We start from the raw sequence: 20,421 nt of genomic DNA on the forward strand, positions 1-20,421 counted from the left end.
CTGTACACACTGAATGTAACTAAGAAATATTCAGTGAATGAATGAATAAACAAAATGACATGTAAGTGGATTTCTAGTGTATGCTTATTGCTTAGAATATACCCAATACTAACAAATTGGATATAAAAGGAACCGAACATTAGGGGGAATGGCAGGAATTTTGACCTAGGAGGTTTTTTAGATGCAGCAGTTCATCATAATGAGTTCAAAATCATAGATGATCAGGATCCACTAAATGATTTTAAGTAGGAAGTGCCATGGTCAGGTATATATTTTAGGAAATAATTTTAACCTGTAATATGAAAAAGGTATTTGGTTAAAAATTGCAGAGAAGGGTGTGAGGAAGATCCTTAGGTATGATGATCAGATAGATTGGACTCAATAGTAGCAAGTATCACCCTGATTCTGAGTGACACAGTGAATTAATGGGGAGAGGGAAAAGAATGTTTAGATTTGTAATTCCTCTAAATAATGTTTTTCTGAATCAAAAGACATTTGGCATAGTCTCTGGGGACTATGCCAGATGGAAATTATATTTCCTCATCCATGTACAAAGTACTCAGACCCTTCATATTTCCTTTCCATAACACACCTGTACAAAAAAATAGTAGTTTGTGTTAAATCTATATCTCCCTGAGATTTTTTTTTTTTTTAACTTGGGTAAAAACTGATATTTCTTCCTTTTTCTAGAGGGAACGATGTCCAAATCCTCTCTCACTGTCCATTGTGTCTCTCCCCGTGTTCTATACATCTATGTGATTTCATTTCTATAAAGAGTTTCTATGCAGATTTCTTTGAAGAGTTTTTATTATATTCATATCTCTTCTAATGAACAAACTGCTAATTCAAAATGAGATAGATATTTTGGGAAATAATTACTCTGACTTAAATTCATATTTCATATAATTCTTTTATGTATATTTATTTACAGCTACAAATTAAATGTATGTGTTTAACTGGCCTCTAGCTTTTCTAAATATTTCATTGCTTAAATTTGGAGAGGGGTTAGAATATTGTAATATTCACTTACAAGGGACTCTCAAGAGTATTCTCCAACACCACAGTTCAAATACATCAGTTCTTTGGTGCTCAGCTTTATGGTCCAACTCTCACATCCATACATGGCTACTGGAAAAGCCATAGCTTGACTAGATGGACTTTTGTTGGCAAAGTAATATCTCTGCTTTTTAATATGCTGTCTAGGTTGGTCATAATTTTTCTTCCAAAGAGCAAGCGTCTTTTAATTTCATGGCTGCAGTTACCATCTGCAGTGATTTTGGAGCCCAAACAACTAAAGTCTGTCACTGTTTCCATTGTTTCTCCATCTACTTGCCATGAAGTGATGGGACCAGATGCCATGATCTTCATTTTTTGAATGTTGTTTTAAGCCAGGTCTTTCACTTTCCTCTATCAGTTACATTAAGAGGCTATTTAGTTCTTTTTTTCATTGTTAAAACTTTTAAACTTTCCTTCTTAAAACTACAGCAAACATAGTGGCTGCTAAGTCACGTCAGTTGTGTCTAACTCTGTGCGACCCCATAGACGGCAACCCACCAGGCTCCCCCGTCCCTGGGTTTCTCCAGGCAAGAACACTGGAATGGGTTGCCATTTCCTTCTCCAATGCAGGAAAGTGAAAAGTGAAAGTGAAGTCATTCAGTCGTGTCCGACTTTTAGCAACCTCATGGACTGCAGCCTACCAGGCTCCTCCGTCCATGGGATTTTCCAGGCAAGAGTACTGGAGTGGGACATAGTGGAATACTCATCAAAAGGAAATACACAAATAAGTATATCTGTTATTAACAAATTATTATTTTAGCAATCATATTCAAGCAGACTGCAGGAAGTCACCATTAACATGTCAAGGAATTTCTTTTTACTGAATAATACATTTGTAGAAGAAAGAGAAATAAATTTTATCATTGGGAGTATATTTGAATGAGAGATCAACGTAAATTTTTGAATGAATTATTTCTCTCTCTGGCGAAGCTGAGACTAAATTTTTATATTATTGACTTTTAAGGGCAAAAAGACATTCTTGAGAATTGCTTCTAGGAGAATGGTGACAAAATTTCAGATATGTAGAAATAGAAATATTTGCTTTTATCTTCTTATAGAGACTCCAGTAATGTTCTGTTTCTTCTGCTGTTGCTGCTAAGTCACTTCAGTCGTGCCCAACCCTGTCCAACACCATAGACGGCAGCCCACTATGCTCCTCTGTCCCTGGGATTCTCCAGGCAAGAACACTAGAATGGGTTGACACTGGAGTGGGTTGCCATTTCCTTCTCCGGTTCTATTTCTAGCCCTTTGCAAATGAAAGAAATAAGCAACCAAGTATTTCTCAGTGTCTTTTCTTTTCCAGTAAGTGAAAACAAACAAGCTTAGTCTGATAGAAAATACATCTGTTTTCTAATCAAAGAGAGAAAGTTGAAAGTGCTTGTGAATGGTTATTATGGTTCTGTTATATGCTTACCTGGAAACAGTGGCTGAATTTATTTTTCTGGGCTCCAAAATCACTGCAGATGGTGATTGTAGTCATGAAATTAAAGGAAAGGAAATTAATTGGAAGGAAAGTTATGACCAACCTAGACAGCATATTAAAAAACTGAGACATTGCTTTGCCAACAAAGGTCTGTCTAGAAAAAGCTGTTTCTTCTAATAGTCCTGTATGGATGTGAGAGTTGGAGTATAAAGAGAGCTTAGCACCAAAGAATTGATGCTTTTGAACTGTGGTATTGGAGAAGACGTTTGAGAGTCCCTTGCACTGCAAAGAGATCCAACCAGTCCATCCTAAAGGAGATCAGTCCTGGGTGTTCATTGGTAGGAATGATGTTGAAGCTGAAACTCCAATATTTTGGCCACCTAATGCGAAGAGCTGAATCATTTGAAAAGATCCTGATGCTGGGAAAGATTAAGGGCAGGAGGAGAAGGGGATGACAGAGGATGAAATGGTTGGATGGCATCACCGACTCAATGGATATGGGTTTGTGTGGACTCCGGGAGTTGGTGATGGACAGGGAAGCCTGGTGTACTGTGGTTCATGGGGTCGCAAAGAGTCAGACACGACTGAGCAACTGAACTAATATACTTACCTGAAGGGAAAAACACAGACAATAAGAGAAGCTACTGAGTTACAAATAGATTTCAGATTGAGATGCCATTTAAAATGACATGCCATAAGCATTAGGACAGAAGAATAAATACACAAAGAGGAAGCAATTGATTCTGTATAGGGTACCCTTATGTGTGATATACTGTGGGCAGTTTTTATTTACCTGTGTTGTCTGGATGCCAGATGTCCTGACTCTGGCTCAGTATGTATTACTCACTCTTTCACTTTTAAAGAATCCCAGTTTAGGCAATAACTTATATTGCCACTCTAATTATATATAGTGATTTAAGAAACAACTTAATAACTTTACACCAGTAGCTATGATTTTTTTAGCCCTAAAATTTGATACTCTGGCTTTAAGTACTCCCAAATATAGAAACTAAAATTGGCCTTTTTTGAATATTGCTCCCAAATCAAGGATACTTTGAAAATAACAAATTGGACAGCATCTTGTGTTATTTAATTTCAAAAGATAGAACGAAGGGTAACTAAATTGTACTTTAGAGATTGTTTCATTGGTCAACTCAAAATAGAAAATAATATGGATTTTTCCTCTTTTGGACACAGATGCTCTTTGCTAAAATGATGTTCATAGACCCATTATTTAACCCTGTTCTCTCCTAAAATTTTCTCTAGTCATATTACTACTAAAAAAAAAAAAAAAAAAGTGTTCCAGGCTTCTAACCAGCAAAAATAGCTTTCACTTTATGGTTCACACTTTCAGGTTTCTATATGCTGACTCCAGTTACAAGCTTTGTAAACAGTACCCAAAAAGAACTTTGAGCTAGTCAAAGTTTCCCATCCTTCCCTGAATGTCTGATTTTACTTTTGTAGTGTACCATGAATGACATCCTCCCCCTAGATTATCAAAACATTTTTAAAAGCCAAATATTTTCTGCTACTTTTTTTTCTTGATCTGGAATTTTAAGTTTTTATTCCAGAAAGTGGTAACTATATAAACTTCAACTTTGGTTATATTCAAGTATGTCTAAACTTTTGCTTCTTTCTAAATTTCAATATCTACAAGCTTGTCTTCTGCTTCAACTCCCAGTAAGTCCAAATCTACATTAATAGCTTGTTTTGCACTCATCTTGCTATATTATTGATAAGTGATCTGGGACTTGGTAAATGGTTTTTATATTTTCTAATTGGATTGATTCATCTGCTGCCCAATTCACCTGAAAATATATAGGCAAACTTAAAAATATTTATGCTAAGGAGAGCTCCATAAATAATTTAGCAACTATGTTTTCAATGTTAGCGTGTTAATTTTTATGGACTTAGTAAGTATAGCTAATGGCTTTTCTTTGGTGGGGGGAGTATCTAGCTTTAATAGAGAAGTTTATAGTTATGTGAATGAATCAAAATAGAATTTAAACATTATAAAAGCCATGAAGGACCATCTGCTTACCCTTAATAACCCACATATTTAAGGAGATTTTTTAATATTCACGTGTGTAGGTATTTGCATGTGTCTGGGTGCAGAAATAAGAGAAAGCTAACACTGATCAAGCAGAAGCAAATATTTGGAAAGAAAGAATGAGAAAAATGTAAATGCATACTATTATTTCCTTTTAGACACCTGTGAGAATCTTCCCATCACAACTATGTGGTTCTCTGTGCTCTCCTTCAAATAGCAAACAGTATTATTTTTGGTTTGAGTCTTTTTTTGTGAGTATGATCATTAGGTTGTCTAGTGGAGGCAAGAGGGTAATAAAATCTAAGATGATGAAAGATGTATATATATATATATATATATATATATATCTTTTTAAGTTTGAACATAGAAGGTCAGTCTTTTCTCTGGGGAAGATACTTCTAGTGCACATATGTTTACAAATTATCACAAAAGAAAAGTTAAAACAGCCATTCTAGAAATTATCATTATGACAATTCTACTTTCTGGTTTTCAGTCTTTGCCTTGTCAAATCTATACAGATTCTATGCTGTTAGAAGATAAAATTTTGGAAAATGACAAAATAGGAAAGAATATGATATAATGACAGTTGACTGCAATCTTCGTGATACCAGTTGCGGCAATATATAAACAAACTCATATGCTTTGAGATTCAGTGAAACAAAGGAAAATATATTAAGACAAACTAAAATGATTTTATAGCAGAGATGAATACTAGGGAAATCAAAGTTTCTATTAACTTAAAATTGCAAATTTTATTAAATTATCAGTTGAATTTGTCCTCTTGGGTGAAAGACTTATTATTATTTTTTTTAAACCCTGCATCAAAGCCACATCTATACAGGAAAACTATATATGAACCTTTTTCTTTTTAAAAATATGCCAATCTCCTTCCTACCTCAGTGTTTTTGGACATACTTTTATTTATTTGAAACATTATAAACCATTACAAGACTGCCTTCTCTTTATCATTTAGTTCAAAGATACCTCTTCAAAAATAGGCCTTTCCTAATTACTCTAAGTCATAATATCCATTCCCTGACTATCCCAGCTGAAATAATGAATACTACCTATTACTATCTTATTTCTCTGATTCAATACTTTTTTTGTACTTGCTAAAATTTTCAAGACATGTATTTCTTTGCTTATTATCTGTCTAGATCCAATAAAATGTGAATACTATGAGAGTAAATACTTCGTTTTTTTTTTTTTTCCACATCAGAGAGCAGATGATATTAACAAAGCTGTGTTCAAGAATTAGCTTTGAAAAAGTTTTGGCTAAGATATTCAGTAGACTCGAAAGGTTTATCAGTTGTGCCAGCTCACACACACATAAAAATAAAATAAATGAAAAAATAATGGACTCCATGAAAGAATAATGGACTCCATGGCTTTGAACATTCTGAATCTCTTGCATTGCAGGCATATTTGTTTCCATCTGAACCAGAGAAGCCCTTAAATGAAGTGAACATGTTAATCACTCAGTCGTGTCTGACTCTTTTTGACACCATGGACTGAGGTTCTCCAGGCTCCTCTGTTCATGGAATTCTCCAGGCAAGAATACTGGAGTGGGTAGCTATGCCCTTCTCCAGAGGATCTTCCCAACCCAGGGATCAAAACTGGGTCTCCTACATTACGGGCAGTTTCTTTACCATCTGAGCCACTGGGAAAGCTCCTCTGTCTCTATAGATGGTAAATTATGCTAAAATTCAGAAATGGCTTTTGACTACTGGTCAAGTCCAAGGCACTGCCAGGAAATTATGGCCCAAAGGTGAAGCCAAAGATGTAACCATAAAATTATTTGATTAGATTTCAGAAAGTTCAAAGGTGATGCTTTGAAGTGCTATTCAGTTAGATAAAAGTTCTTCTAAAATATATAGTTATTCTACAATTGATCCAGTCAACTAAACAATAGAGCCTATGCTGGATACTGTCCCTTCTCAACAGATGCACAAGGTAAAGTAGAGCTTATTTTGAAGCAGTTAAAGGGTTCATGTTTCTTTAATAGAGTTGAGACAATAATTCATAAAGTTTTAAAGAAAATCACATATGTACAAATACTGACAATTTGGACTGAAAGAGACAGAGAGAGTTCAAGATGGATCTCCAAATTCTTTAAACAGGGAGTAGGCTTAGTAGACAACTCAGACTCAAACATGTGACAACCTTTATAAAGAAAGAGGGATGACTTAAAGAATAGAAAAATTGTCCAGAGAGTGGAACTAAGAACTGTGGAGTGTCATCTCTGAGGACATATATGATTAAATCCTGATCAGGGAAATTCCTAATCCAAGGAAATATTTCCCAGACTGGGTTTCAGAACTCTCATGAGATAATGACTTCTACTAGCCTCTCATTGTCCCTTATTGAATGGGAGTGCCTATGAAGATTATTCTATGCTATTTTATCATTTGTTATGGGTATGGGAGAGGCATATAACTCATTTATCTACTTTCACCAGTTTTCAGATTGAGGAAACTATACTCAAGTAGCTGTGTTTAAGGAATGCAGCTTAAAGCACATATGTAGCTACCCCTAATTTAAATCACAAGATTTTGAACTTAAAGCTGATGCTATAATGGGATGAGTTTTTAGGAATTTGTGGTACAATTAGTGAACAATTGTAGTCTAGAGAGCAGACAGAGGTAGCTGGCTCCTAAAATGGCTCCCAGTGATCATTATCCATGCACTTGTATAATCCCCTCCCACCATGTATCAAGTTGATCTGTGTGATCAATAACACATGCCAGAAGTGATGGTATGCTGCTTTTAAGATGAGATTAAAGGGAACTGAAGGGTTAGTATTTGGGGATGCATGGTGTTTTGGATTTGAAAATTATTTCTGATTGGGTTTTTAAAAATAATTTCTTATTCTCTCCATCAGATCAGATCAGTCGTTCAGTCATGTCCGACTCTTTGCGATCCCATGAATCACAGCACGCCAGGTCTCCCTGTCCATCACCGACTCCTGGAGTTCACTCAGACTCACGTCCATCGAGTCAGTGATGCCATCCAGCCATCTCATTCTCTGTCGTCCCCTTCTCCTCCTGCCCCCAATCCCTCCCAGTATCAGAGTCTTTTCCAATGAGTCAACTCTTCCCATGAGGTGGCCAAAGTACTGGAGTTTCAGCTTTAGCATCATTCCTTCCAAAGAAATCCCAGGGCTGATCTCCTTCAGAATGGACTGGTTGGATCTCCTTGCAGTCCAAGGGACTCTCAAGAGTTCTCCAACACCGCAGTTCAAAAGCATCAATTCTTCGGCGCTCAGCCTTCTTCACAGTCCAACTCTCACATCCATAAATGACCACAGGAAAAACCATAGCCTTGACTAGATGAACCTTTGTTGGCAAAGTAATGTCTCTGATTTTGAATACACTATCTAAGTTGGTCATAACTTTCCTTCCAAGGAGTAAGCGTCTTTTAATTTCATGGCTGCAGTCACCATCTGCAGTGATTTTGGAGCCCAGAAAAATAAAGTTTGACACTGTTTCCACTGTTTCCCCATCTATTTCCCATGAAGTGATGGGACCGGATGCCATGATCTTCGTTTTCTGAATGTTGAGCTTTAAGCCAACTTTTTCACCCTCCTTTTTCACCTTTATCAAGAGGCTTTTGAGTTCCTCTTCACTTTCTGCCATAAGAGTGGTGTCTTCTGCATATCTGAGGTTATTGATATTTCTCCCGGCAATCTTGATTCCAGCTTGTGTTTCTTCCAGTCCAGCGTTTCTCATGATGTAGTCTGCATATAAGTTAAATAAACAGGGTGACAATATACAGCCTTGACATACTCCTTTTCCTCTTTGGAACCAGTCTGTTGTTCCATGTTCAGTTCTAACTGTTGCTTCCTGACCTGCATACAAATTTCTCAAGAGGCAGATCAGGTGTTCTAGTATTCCCATCTCTTTCAGAATTTTCCACAGTTTATTGTGATCCACACAGTCAAAGACTTTGGCATAGTCAATAAAGCAGAAATAGATGTTTTTCTGGAGCTCTTTTGCTTTTTCCATGATCCAGCGGGTGTTGGCAATTTGATCTCTGGTTCCTCTGCCTTTTCTAAAACCAGCTTGAACATCAGGAAACTCAGTGATGATGAACATCAGAAACTCAGTGACTGCCTCCCATCAGTCACTCAGTGATGTCCAACTCTTTGAAACCCCATGGACTTCAGCCTAACCACAATTAAAATTATTGTAGTCATCCAGATAAGATGTACATTATTATGTACATTATCCAGATAATATGTACATATTCTGTGCATTGTAGAGAAGTTCTCAATGTCTTTTTTGCTCTTAGTGCTTTTGAAGTGTCAACTACAAATTGCACTTACCAAGAGCATTGCCAATGACTGAACAACAAAGGCATTTACCATCTGCCTCTACAGAGATTGAACCTCATGCTGCTATAGCTATTGACCTTCAACAACCCCTGAGGGAGTTCAGGGTGTAGTGAGGTACTTTGTGCTCCAGGGAATCTGATGGGACAGGTCTTTAGATAGTTGGATGTTTTTAGGAACAGATTTTGTTATCTCAATCCTTACATTTCCTAATATCTAGAGAAGCACTAAATCCCTTCATGGTGATATCAGATCCTCATGACTAACAAAAACCTTTTGTAAAATGAATGTTTTATGGCACTGAACTCCTCCTTCACCAAAACCTTATATTTTGACTTTCCCCACTGCCACTTTAGAGCAGTCTCTCAGAGCTATCTGAGATGCTGCCTCCCAGGCTGCAGTCCTCATTTTGCCTCAAATAAAACTTAACTCACAACTCTCAAGTTGTACATCTTTTTTTAGTTGACAATTATGGTGACCACAAAGGGACCCAGAGTAGACTTCCTTCCTTCGACTGGACTCCATGAGGAACTGGAGCTTTGGTACCAGCAGTAGCCCCTTGCACCCATCTTCCTTCTCGGGGAGTGTGGACAAATTTGGGTAAGTCTCTCCTGGTTTTCAAATCTCCCATATTGGTTGAGATTCTGAGTTTTATTTGGTGGTGGAGCAGGTTACCTGCCCCCTCCCAGTAGAAAGGATACTGGTGTGTGTGTGTGTGGGGGGCGGGGTGGGGGGCGGTCAGGTTAAATATTCGGGGCATACCCACTCATGATCTAGACAATGAGTAGGGCTCGGTTGAAAGATACAGAGAAATTCCCACCCAGTCAAAAGATACAGGGTGAGGGGCTGGCTGAAAGATGCCAGAAGAATTGCCCACCCAGTGGAAAGGTACTGGGTAGGAGGGCTCAATTGGGAAAAAAATCAAGGAAAACCCTGGGCTCAGCTGAAAAATGCTGAGGTTGCTCCGTTGTAGGGGACTGAGTGGTCTTGGCCGAGTAGTTAAGTAAGAGGCTGATCTGACAGTTTTCCTCAATTTGATCACCATTATAGAATTTGTCAGGATAAAAGTGAGGAAAATCAATGAGAGCTTTGCTCTGGAGAAAAGGGAGAAGACACCTCTTGGCTGGTTTTGATTTTCTCTGGTGACTGAGAAATTTATGGGAGTGGTGGAGGCCTAGTTCCTTATACTGTGCAATGGTCCCATAGGGAAACCCACTCATTAATTAAAATACTTGCATGTTTGGGGGTCACACATAAGAACTGGCCATTCAGCGACCTGAGCAGCCACGGTGGTCTTAGATTGCCAGAGGCAGAACCCAAGACACGTAAGAGGAGCTGAAATGGATCTGGGGTGACTCCTGGAAGACTTAAGCTCACAAGCAGCGCATGGGCCCACTACACAAGTTCATTAGTGATTTTTATCCCTGACGAATTCCGCTTAAAAATGGGAAACAGAATCTCTCAAAAACAGAAACAAAGGGGTGTCAGAAAGCCAGCCTCTGACTAACACTCTAGCCAGATTCATGTACAGTAAGTATGAAGATCATACTTGCAGATCAGATCAGATCAGATCAGTCCTTCAGTTGTGTCTGACTCTTTGCAACCCCATGAATCGCAGCACGCCAGGCCTCCCTGTCCATCACCAACTCCCAGAGTTCACTCAGACTCACATCCATCGAGTCAGTGATGCCATCTAGCCATCTCATCCTCTGTCGTCCCCTTCTCTGATTGCCCCCAATCCCTCCCAGCATCAGTCTTTTCCAATGAGTCAACTCTTCGCATGAGGTGGCCAAAGTAGTGGAGTTTCAGCTTTAGCATCATTCCTTCCAAAGAAATCCCAGGGCTGATCTCCTTCAGAATGGACTGGTTGGATCTCCTTGCAGTCCAAGGAACTCTCAAGAGTCTTCTCCAACACCGCAGTTCAAAAGCATCAATTCTTCAGCACTCAGCCTTCTTCACAGTCCAACTCTCACATCCATACATGACCACAGGAAAAACCATAGCCTTGACTAGACGAACCTTTGTTGGCAAAGTAATGTCTCTGCTTTTGAATATGCTATCTAGGTTGGTCATAACTTTCCTTCCAAGGAGTAATAAAGTTCTAATATAAAAGTCATTTATTGGTTGCTTAAGGGAAGTAGGAAGTGTGTTTTCAGTGAAGAAGGTGTGAGGAATGGAATTGCATTTTGTGAAGGGAAAAGGAAGTAAGCCTGAATTACAGGTGGCTTTTTAGGATGGAAAACACAGTAATGGGTACAGAAAGTGACAAGATTTGTGAAAAGTGAACCATGAGGAAAGAGTTTTGTATTTGATTAGGACTAAGGTGGTGCAGAGGTTAAAGTGTCTACCTGCAATGTGGGACACCTGGGTTCGATCCCTGGGTCGGGAAGATCACCTGGAGAAGGAAATGGCAACCCACTCCAGTATTCTTGTCTGGAGAATCCCATGGACAGAGGAGCTTGGTGGGCTACAGCCCATGGGTCTCAAAGAGTTGGACACGACTGAGCGACTTCACTTTCACTTTCTTTCAAGTTTAAAATAGAGTTAATAAAGTTTACCTTTTAAGTAAAGTAAGCTGGTGCAAAAACTTGAATTTAGATTTTCTCTCTAAGAGAACACCTGTTCTTCAAATATTGAATGCCTTTGATAATAGATTTAAGTTTCTCTCTTTTTTTTTTTATTCTTCCAATTTTATTTTATTTTTAAACTTTACATAATTGTATTAGTTTTGCCAAATATCAAAATGAATCTGCCACAGATATACATGTGTTCCCCATCCCGAACCCTCCTCCCTCCTCCCTCCCCATACCATCCCTCTGGGCCGTCCCAGTGCACCAGCCCCAAGCATCCAGCATCATGCATCGAACCTGGACTGGCAACTCGTTTCCTACATGATATTTTACATGTTTCATTGCCATTCTCCCAAATCTTCCCACCCTCTCCCTCTCCCACAGAGTCCATAAGACTGTTCTATACTTCAGTGTCTCTTTTGCTGTCTCGTACACTGGGTTATTGTTACCATCTTTCTAAATTCCATATATATGCACTAGTATACTGTATTTATGTTTTTCCTTCTGGCTTACTTCACTCTGTATAATAGGCTCCAGTTTCATCCACCTCATTAGAACTGATTCAAATGTATTCTTTTTAATGGCTGAGTAATACTCCATTGTGTATATGTACCACAGCTTTCTTATCCATTCATCTGCTGATGGACATCTAGGTTGCTTCCATGTCTTGGCTATTATAAACAGTGCTGCGATGAACATTGGGGTACAAGTGTCTCTTTCCCTTCTGGTTTCCTCAGTGTGTATACCCAGCAGTGGGATTGCTGGATCATAAGGCAGTTCTATTTCCAGTTTTTTAAGGAATCTCCACACTGTTCTCCATAGTGGCTGTACTAGTTTGCATTCCCACCAACAGTGTAAGAGGGTTCCCTTTCCTCCACACCCTCTCCAGCATTTATTATTTGTAGACTTTTGGATCGCAGCCATTCTGACTGGTGTGAAATGGTACCTCATAGTGGTTTTGATTTGCATTTCTCTGATAATGAGTGATGTTGAGCATCTTTTCATGTGTTTGTTAGCCATCTGTATGTCTTTTTTGGAGAAATGTCTATTTAGTTCTTTGGCCCATTTTTTGATTGGGTCGTTTATTTTTCTGGAGTTGAGCTGTAGGAGTTGCTTGTATATTTTTTGAGATTAGTTGTTTGTCGGTTTGCTTCATTTGCTATTATTTTCTCCCATTCTGAAGGCTGTCTTTTCACCTTGCTAATAGTTTCCTTTGATGTGCAGAAGCTTTTAAGGTTAATTAGGTCCCATTTGTTTATTTTGCTTTTATTTCCAATATTCTGGGAGGTGGGTCATAGAGGATCCTGCTGTGATGTATGTCGGAGAGTGTTTTGCCTATGTTCTCCTCTAGGAGTTTTATAGTTTCTGGTCTTACGTTTAGATCTTTAATCCATTTTGAGTTTATTTTTGTGTATGGTGTTAGAAAGTGGTCCAGTTTCATTCTTTTACAAGTGGTTGACCAGATTTCCCAGCACCACTTGTTAAAGAGATTGTCTTTAATCCATTGTATATTCTTGCCTCCTTTGTCGAAGATAAGGTGTCCATATGTGCGTGGATTTATCTCTGGGCTTTCTATTTTATTCCATTGATCAATATTTCTGTCTTTGTGCCAGTACCATACTGTCTTGATAACTGTGGCTTTGTAGTAGAGCCTGAAGTCAGGTAGGTTGATTCCTCCAGTTCCATTCTTCTTTCTCAAGATCGCTTTGGCTATTCGAGGTTTTTTGTATTTCCATACAAATTGTGAAATTATTTGTTCTAGCTCTGTGAAGAATACTGTTGGTAGCTTGATAGGGATTGCATTGAATCTATAAATTGCTTTGGGTAGTATATGCCAATAAAATGGACAACGTGGAAGAAATGGACAAATTCTTAGAAAAGTACAACTTTCCAAAACTGGACCAGGAAGAAATAGAAAATCTTAACAGACCCATCACAAGCATGGAAATTGAAACTGTAATCAAAAATCTTCCAGCAAACAAAAGCCCCGGTCCAGACGGCTTCACAGCTGAATTCTACCAAAAATTTAGAGAAGAGCTAACACCTATCCTGCTCAAACTCTTCCAGAAAATTGCAGAGGAAGGTAAACTTCCAAACTCATTCTATGAGGCCACCATCACCCTAATACCAAAACCTGACAAAGATCCCACAAAAAGAAAACTACAGGCCAATATCACTGATGAACATAGATGCAAAAATCCTTAACAAAATTCTAGCAATCAGAATCCAACAACACATTAAAAAGATCATACACCATGATCAAGTGGGCTTTATCCCAGGGATGCAAGGATTCTTCAATATCCATAAATCAATCAATGTAATACACCACATTAACAAATTGAAAAATAAAAACCATATGATTATCTCAATAGATGCAGAGAAAGCCTTTGACAAAATTCAACATCCATTTATGATAAAAACTCTCCAGAAAGCAGGAATAGAAGGAACATACCTCAACATAATAAAAGCTATATATGACAAACCCACTGCAGACATTATCCTCAATGGTGAAAAATTGAAAGCATTTCCTCTAAAGTCAGGAACAAGACAAGGGTGCCCACTTTCACCATTACTATTCAACATAGTTTTGGAAGTTTTGGCCACAGCAATCAGAGCAGAAAAAGAAATAAAAGGAATCCAAATTGAAAAAGAAGAAGTAAAACTCTCACTATTTGCAGATGACATGATCCTCTACATAGAAAACCCTAAAGAGTCCACCAGAAAATTACTAGAAATAATCAATGACTACAGTAAAGTTGCAGGATATAAAATCAACACACAGAAATCCCTTGCATTCCTATACACTAATAATGAGAAAACAGAAAGAGAAATTAAGGAAACAATTCCATTCACCATTGCAACGGAAAGAATAAAATACTTAGGAATATATCTACCTAAAGCAACTAAAGACCTATATATAGAAAACTATAAAACACTGGTGAAAGAAATCAAAGAGGACACTAATAGATGGAGAAATATACCATGTTCATGGATTGGAAGAATCAATATAGTGAAAATGAGTATTAAGTTTTTCTTAAATGAGCTGTTCTGAAATCATTTATTGCTACTTTGGCTAACTGAATAGCTATGGTTTCACAATGACCTATGATCCTATCTGACTGAGTATTCTAAACATTTTTGATTTTGTTGACAAAGCTTTCTAAATCATTCTAATGAAGAAGATTTCTAGCTAACTTTGAGATGCTTCAGAGAGCCCCTGAAAGATCCCAAAGAGAGATATTACACTAATTACATTCATTTTGTTTACAGAATTACATGGGGAATATTCTCAAGTGAGAATATAACTTATATAAGTCTCGGGTTATATTGTATGGTAAATGTTACTAATATAGATATCCTAGAAACTGTATGGAGTTCCTAAAATTGATATGTTTGGGTAAGATGTTTTCCTGGAACTCTCTTGCTTTTTTGATGATCTAATGGCTGTTGACAATTTGATCTCTGGTTCCTCTGCCTTTTCTAAATCCAGCTTGAACATCTGGAAGTTCAGAGATCATGTACTATTGAAGCCTGACTTTAAGAATTTTGAGCATTACTTTACTAGTGTGTGAGATGAGTGCATTTATGCAGTAGTTTGAGCATTCTTTGGCATTGCCTTTTTTTGGGATTGGAATGAAAACTGACCTCTTCCAGTCCTATGGCCACTGCTAAGTTTTCCAAATTTGCTGGCATATTGAGTGCAGCACTTTCAAAGTGTCATCTTTTAGGATTTGAAATAGCTCCACTGGAATTCCATCACCTCCACTAGCTTTGTTCATAGCAATGCATCCTAAGGCCCACTTGACTTCCCATTCCAGGATGTCTGGCTCTAGGTGAGTGATCACACCATTGTGATTATCTTGGTCGTGAAGATTTTTTTGTACAGTTCTTCTGTTCATTCTTGCGACCTCTTCTTAATATCTTCTGCTTTTGTTAGGTCCATACCATTTCTGTCCTTTATTGAGCCCATGTTTGCATGAAATATTCCCTTCAGATCAGATCAGATCAGTCGCTCAGTCGTGTCTGACTCTTTGTGACCCCATGAATCACAGCACACCAGGCCTCCCTGTCCATCACAAACTCCTGGAGTTCACTCAGACTCACATCCATCGAGTCAGTGATGCCATCCTGCCATCTCATCCTCTGTTGTCCCCTTCTCCTCTTGCCCCCAATCCCTCCCAGCATCAGAGTTTTTTCCAATGAGTCAACTCTTCGCATGAGGTGGGCAAAGTATGGGAGTTTCAGCTTTAGCATCATTCCTTCCAAAGAAATCCCTGGGCTGATCTCCTTCAAATGGACTGGTTGGATCTCCTTGCAGTTCAAGGGACTCTCAAGAGTGTTCTCCAACACCACAGTTCAAAAGCGTCAAAAATGAAACATAGTACATAGACCAAAAAGGCTAATGGGATAAACACTGAAATGACAACAGTTCAGTTCAGTTGCTCAGTAGTGTCCAACTCCTTGCAACCCCAAGGACTGCAGCACGCCAGGCTTCCCTGACTATCGCCAACTCCCAGAGCTTACTCAAACTCATGTCCATCAATTCGGTGGTGCCATCCAACCATCTCATCCTCTCTTGCCCCCTTCTCCTCCTGCCTTCAATCTTTCCCAGCATCAGGGTCTTTTCAAAGGAGTCAGTTCGTCATATCAGGTGGCCAAAGTATTGGAGTTTCAGCTTCAGCATCAGACCTTTCAGTGAATATCCAGGACTGATTTCCTTTAGGATGGACTGGTTGGATCTCCTTGCAGTCCAAGGGACTCTCAAGAGTCTTCTCCAACACCATAGTTCAAAAGCATCGGTTCTTTGGTGCTCAGCTTTCTTTATAGTCCAACTCTCACATCCATACATGACTACTGGAAAAACCATAGCTTTGACTAGATGGACCTTTGTTGGCAAAGTAATGTCTCTGCTTTTTAATATGCTGTCTAGGTTAGTCATAGCTTTTCTTCCAAGGAACAAGTGTCTTTTAATTTCATGGTTGCAGTCACCATCTGCAGTGATTTTGGAGCCCAAGAAAATAGTCTCTCACTGTTTCTATTGTTTCCCCATCTATTTGCGAGGAAGTGATGGGACCAGATGCCATGATCTTAGTTTTCTGAATGTTGAGTTTTAAGCCAACTTTTTCACTCTCCTCTTTCACTTTCATCAAGAGGCTCTTTAGTTCTTCGCTTTCTGTCAAAAGGGTGGTGTCATCTGCATATCTGAGGTTTTTGATATTTCTCCAGGCAATCTTGATTCCAGCTTGTGCTTCATCCAGCCCGGCATTTTGCATGATGTACTCTTCATATGTTAAGTAAGCAGGATGACAATATACAGCCTTGATGTACTCCTTTCCCAATTTGGAACCAGTCTTGTTCCATGTTCAGTTCTAACTGTTGCTTCTTGATCTGCATATGGATTTCTCAGGAGACAGGTAAGGTGGCCTGGTATTCCCATCTCTTTAGTATCTCTAATTTTCTTGAAGAGATCTCTAGTCTTTCCCATTCTATTATTTGCCTCTGTTTCTTTGCACTGATCATTGAGGAAGGCTTTCTTATCTCTCCTTGCTATTCCTTGGAACTCTGCATTCATATGTTTATATCTTTCCTTTTCTCCTTTGCTTTTTGCTTCTCTTCTTTTCACAGCTATTAATAAGGCCTCCTCAGACAGCCATGTTGCTTTTTTGCATTTCTTTTTCTTGGTGATGGTCTTGATCCCTATCTCCTGTACAATGTCACAACTTTTGTCCATATTTCTTCAGGCACTCTGTCTATCAGATCTAATCCTTTGAATCTATTTTTTACTTCCACTGTATAATCATAAGGGATTTGATTTAGGTCATACCAGAATGGTCTAGTGGTTTTCCATACTTTCTTCAATTTAAGTCTGAATTTGGCAATAAGGAGTTCATGATCTGAGCCACAGTAAGCTCCCTGTCTTGTTTTTGCTGACTGTACAGAGCTTCTCCATTTTTGGCTACAAAGAATATAATCAATGAGAAATTGGTATTGACCATCTGGTGATGTCCATGTATAGAGTCTTGTGTTGTTGGAAGAGGGTGTTTGCTATGACCAGTGGGTTCCCTTAGCAAAACTGTATGAGCATTTGCCCTGCTTCATTCTGTACTCCAAGGCCCAATTTGCCTGTTACTCCTGGTGTTTCTTGACTTCCTACTTTTGCATTCCAGTCTCCTATAATGAAAAGGACATCTTTTTGGGTGTTAGTTCTAGAAGGTCTTGTAGGTCTCCATAGAACCGTTCAACTTCAGCTTCTTCTGCGTTACTGGTCAGGACATAGACTTGGATTACTGTGATATTGAATGGTTTGCCTTGGAAACTAACAGAGACCATTCTGTCGTTTTTTGAGATTCCATGAAAGTACTGCACAGACTCTTTTGTTGACTATGATGGCTACTCCATTTCTTCTAAGGGATTCTTGCCTACAGTAATAGATATAAGGGTTATCTGAGTTAAATTCATCCATTCCAGTCCATTTTAATTCTGATTCCTAAAATGTCGATCTCCATCCACTCTTGCCATCTTCTGTTTGACCACTTCCAATTTGCCATGATTGATGGACCTAACATTCCAGGTTCCTACGCAGTATTGCTCTTTATAGCATCAGACTTTACTTCCATCACCAGTCATATCCATAACTGGGTTTTATTTTTGCTTTGGCTCCATCTCTTCAGTCTTTCTGGAGTTATATCTCCACTGATCTCCAGTAGCATATTGGGCACCTACTGACCTGGGGAGTTCATCTTTCTGTGTCCTATCTTTTTGCCTTTTCATACTGTTCACGGGGTTCTCAAGGCAAGAATGCTGAAGTGGTTTGCCATTCCCTTCTCCAGTGGACCACATTTTGTTAGAACTCTCCACCACAATCTATCCGTCTTGGGTGGCCCTACACAACACGTCTCATATTTTCACTGAGTTAAACAAGGCTGTGGTCCATGTGATCAGATTGGTTAGTTTTCTGTTATTCTAGTTTTCATTCTTTCTGCCCTCTGGTGGAGAAGGATAAGAGGCTTATGGAAGCTTCTTGATGGACATCTGGTCCCATCACTTCATGCCAAATAGATGGAGAAACAGTGGAAACAGTGACATACTTTATTTTGGGGGGCACGAAAATAACAGCAGATGCTGACTGCAGCCATGAAATTAAAAGATGCTTACTCCTTGGAAGAAAAGTTACGATCAATCTAGACAGCATATTAAAAAGCAGAAACATTATTTGGCCAACAAAGGTCTGTCTAGTCAAACTATTGTTTTTTCAGTAGTCATGTATGTATGTGAGAGTTGGACTATAAGCTGAGCACTGAAGAATTGATACTTTTGAACTGTGGTGCTGGAGAAGACTCTTGAGAGTCCCTTTGACTGCAAAGAGATCCAACTAGTCCATCCTAAAGGAAATCAGTCCTGAATATTCATTGGAAGGACTGATGCTGAAGCTGAAACTCCAATACTTTGGCCACCTGATGCAAAGAACTGACTCACTTGAAAAGACTCTGATGCTGGGAAACATTAAAGGCAGAAGGAGAAGGGGATGACAGAGGATGAGATTGTTGGATGGCATCACTGACTCAGTGGACATGAGTTTGAGCAAACTCTGAGAGTTGGTGATATACAGGGAGGCCTGTTGTGCTGCAGTTCATGGCGTCACAAAGAGTTTGACATGACTGAGTGTGTGAACTGAAATGAAATGAGAAGGGAGGAATTTTTTTTTAGATATGTTAGCAAAATCTGTGATAAGCCTTTGGCATGACTTTCCTAGCCCTGAAAGTTTTTATTTTAAAAGTTCAGTCTGAAGTCAAGTCTGAAGACTCGATAAAAGTCTCAGCAAAGCTAAAATGTCTATGATCAATTATGGTTATATAAATCATTAGGCCAAGTTTATTGAGAACAGACCTATATTACAAGCAGATCTTAATTTGATTATATTTGGTAAAAATGACGGTGATTTTAAGGAGAAAGAGATGTTTCAATGAATGTTAAATCCCTGTTTGTTAATGGAGGTCAGTATCTACTAACACTCATTTCCTGAATAGTTCTTTGCTGTTAGGATTGCTGCTGCTGCTGCTAAGTTGCTTCCATCGTGTCTGACTCTGTGTGAGCCCATAGATGGCAGCCCACCAGGCTCCCCCATCCCTGGTATTCTCCAGGCAAGAATACTGGAGTGGGTTGACGTTTCCTTCTCTAATGCATGAAAGTGAAAAGTGAAAGTGAAGTCCCTCAGTCACGTCTGACTCTTAGCGACCCCATGGACTTCAGCCTACCAGGCTCCTCCATCCATGGGATTTTCCAGTCAAGAGTACTGGAGCGGGTTGCCAGTACTCAGTACATGGAGAACAGCGGGTTCTCTGTGCTGTTAGGGTATATTATGGTAAAATTTAATTTAATCATTAAAGGACACTGTAGGGTTGTTTCTGAAACTTATCTCAGTAATCTATCTTTGGTTGAGGATCAGATGCCTCACACACAACCAAGACTGGAAGAAGATATAATTTAATGAACTGTCTCCAAGCTGGGTGGAAGGACCTTTCTATCAGGTACTCTTAATTAGCTCATGCCTAGTGAAATTGAAGGTAAATTGACTCTTGGATTAACTCACACTTCCAAAGGCCCCTAAGCTGGACTGGTCTACAGAGAGGCCTACTGACCTAAAACTCATCTTAAAACAATGCTCAAACACAGGAAACTACACCAGGATGAGAAGAAGATGACAAATATATGGCAAAACCAATACAATATTGTAAATTTAAAAAATAAATAAAATTAAACAAAAAAAGAAGAAGAAGAAGAAGAAGAAGAAGAAGAAGTAGACATCTTGCCGAAGATGCTGATTTGATTTGTATAATCATTTATGTTCTTGATTCCATAGACCTATGCCTATCAATCGGAGAAGGCAATGACACCCCACTCCAGTACTCTTGCCTGGACAATCCCATGGGCTGAGGAGCCGGGTAGGCTGCAGTCCATGGGGTCGCTAGGAGTCGGACACGACTGAGCGACT

At 38.9% G+C, this 20,421-nt stretch overlaps 1 long non-coding RNA gene across 3 annotated transcripts in view; it reads left to right on the plus strand.

The window, feature by feature from the left end:
* The window catches only part of LOC138985783 (uncharacterized), a 123,889-nt gene that overhangs the window by 33,348 nt on the left and 70,120 nt on the right, over window positions 1–20,421 (plus strand). The window contains exon 4 of one of the 3 annotated variants that reach the window (XR_011462735.1): window positions 9,322–9,453. The exons of the other annotated variants lie outside the window; for them this stretch is intronic. This is a non-coding gene — a long non-coding RNA (uncharacterized lncRNA). Of the gene's footprint in view, window positions 1–9,321; window positions 9,454–20,421 lie in introns of those variants that run through there. 3 annotated transcript variants of the gene reach the window in all.

This window comes from Bos mutus, chromosome 26, assembly GCF_027580195.1.
Source record: "Bos mutus isolate GX-2022 chromosome 26, NWIPB_WYAK_1.1, whole genome shotgun sequence".
Classification (NCBI taxonomy): domain Eukaryota; kingdom Metazoa; phylum Chordata; class Mammalia; order Artiodactyla; family Bovidae; genus Bos; species Bos mutus.